Raw genomic sequence first — 2,752 nt, 5'->3', positions numbered from 1 at the left:
ATGTAGGAGCTATTTATATCCCCAGATAGTTGTGTGACAGTGGAAAACGCTGTATAAAATCCAAGATAATCTCCATGAAGGTTGAGAATGAGAGATACAAAAAATGTATACATCACATTTTTTTTCGTTTTAATGTTCGTCAAAAACGTCACCACTGAAGACAGCCCGAAACAGATAGCCCAAAAGATTCCAAAGTGCAATTTTTCGGGTAGAGAAATATTTCTCGATATTATCTTTGTCACGGCAACTTGTATAAGAAATCCCGCCAGTATCATATGCACAGTCGGAAATGCCATTTCTGGATCTGAAAAAGTGGTGTAGGTTTAAGGTATGGATACAGCATTGCAAATGGACTGTATACCCACAATTAGTTCACGTGATATGTGCTTATGATCTGTGATTGGTTGCTGTTAGGCTTGTGTTAGGATGAAGGTTGCTACTTTGAAGGTCTATAAGTGGAAGGAATTTGTGAGGGAGGTGTTATAAAATTGGTGTGAACTGTGAAGTTAAGGTGAGGAAAACTGTCGATAATACTGTGTGAAAGTGTGACTTTAGTTGAAGCCATCCGGGAATAAGAAATTGAATGTTAATCAGAATACCGTCTGTAAAATTATATTAAGATTAAATACTTAGATATCATTCTCTACATATGAGGCCATGCATAAACTACCCTTTGATAAGGAAACATATCTAAACTTTGTTAAAAAGTCAAATTGAGCTTCTGATACAGTTTTAAAATAAACAGAAAAATTGTAAATTGATTCTAAAAATAACTGACAGAGAGTGTTTTTTTTTTCATAGAAATTGGAACAAAATTGTTCGGATTAAAATAAAAAATTTATAATTTACGCTAGTGACAGTAATTCATTTATATTATTCTTGATGTTTACACTATTCTTGATGTAGATAGATAACTCTATTCTTGATGTTTACACTATTCTTGATGTAGATGGATAAATCTACGATCAAGTTATGTGGAAGGCTCCTAAACTGTATTTAAGTCTTTTAGTGCAGAATATTATCAGTCAATATGCTGTAAATCAACTACCAAAGATAAGTCAATTCCATCGCTGAAGAGAGCAACCTACGAGCTTGCATTAACCTGGTCACTTGATTGATCATGTAACGGTTGAGTAAGCAGGAGGAGGATCATTGTAGGATGTTTGCGGAGGGTGAGATGCTTGTGGTGGGTGGGATGCTTGCGGAGGGCAGGATGCTTGCGGAGGGTAGGATGCTTGTGGAGAAGGGTAAGATGGTGGAGGAGGGTAGGATGTTGGTGGAAGATAGGATGCTTGCGGAGGGTATGATACTTGCGGAGGGCAGGATGCTTGCATTGGGTATGAAGAAGCTGAAGGATCAACAAAAGGATCAGCAGCAACGGGTTCAGGATTTTGAATTGTTGGGTTTTGAGCTCTTGTATTTTCGGCAGTTTCTTCATCAGAGGAGTTTCTTCTTGAGTGTTCCTTCTTCTTCAGATACATGATAGTGAGAACCAGAGCAGCTATAACATTAATGGCTACCGTGGCATTATCGTATTCCGTAACAGTGTCAGTAAATGCAAAACCCGAGTATAAAACATCATTTATCTCATACTCGTTTATCGTGTAAGATCTAAAAAGTGAACAGGAAACTAACCAGTCGCCTGTTAGTCCTGTGCTAAAGTTGATGACAAATGAGCCGACAAATGTAAACAATGATCGAAGTACTCGTTTGTGCATGACAGCGGAGGATAAGATGGTGACGATTATTGAAATTACCAACAGAACTAGCCAGAATCCAATTGCTTTTTCTTGGCAAAATTTGTCAAATCCTCCAATGTAAATAGACTTTGCAATAAGACACTGAACAAAAACCCCGAAAAGAATTATTTCTGGGTCAGGCATATTGTTATTTTCGTAAGATGATTTGCTTTTCACGCAGGTGATGTGTCCAAACATCATCATACAAGCTACTCCCATGACCGGTATCGACCCCAACATGTAGTAAAATTTGCTCGTTGCGATGAATCTGTAGTAGCCAAGCGATTCGTCCTGGTAGGACCTAATGTAGGAGCTATTTATATCCCCAGATAGTTGTGTGACAGTGGAAAACGCTGTATAAAATCCAAGATAATCTCCATGAAGGTTGAGAATGAGAGATACAAAAAATGTATACATCACATTTTTTTTCGTTTTAATGTTCGTCAAAAACGTCACCACTGAAGACAACCCGAAACAGATAGCCCAAAAGAATACAAAATGCATTTTTTCGGGTAGATAAATATTTCTCGATATTATCTTTGTCACGGCAACTTGTATAAGAAATCCCGCCAGTATCATATGCACAGTCGGAATTGCCATTTCTGGATCTGAAAAAGTGGTGTAGGTTTAAGGTGTGGAATGTGGATACAGCATTGCGAATGGACTGTATACCCACAATTATGTTATTCATATTATTATTTGTCAGGCATGAATCAGGCACGAATAAAAATGGCACAATTATAAACTTTATCGTTATATTTATCAATAAGTCTTTTTGTCGGACAAAATTCGCAACAAAGCGATTTTAACGGGAAATGGTCGGGACAGGTCCCAGGAGTCATTCCAGAGAGTTCCCAAAATTGCTGGCTTCAGGAAAATCCACAATTACCACTTTTTTACCACCTTTTTACCACTTTGGTTTTCCGCAAATAAGTCACGTTCTGAACATCCTAGAAGATTCTAGTTTAAAGCAGTGTGTTTAGAAAACACACTGGTCCAAATCCGAAAAGCGT

The sequence above is a fragment of the Bolinopsis microptera genome, chromosome 11, assembly GCF_026151205.1.
Source record: "Bolinopsis microptera isolate Bmic1 chromosome 11, MBARI_Bmic_1.0, whole genome shotgun sequence".
Taxonomy (NCBI): Eukaryota; Metazoa; Ctenophora; class Tentaculata; order Lobata; family Bolinopsidae; genus Bolinopsis; species Bolinopsis microptera.
The sequence above is the reverse complement of the archived record's forward strand: the minus strand, read 5'-3'. Positions refer to the sequence as shown.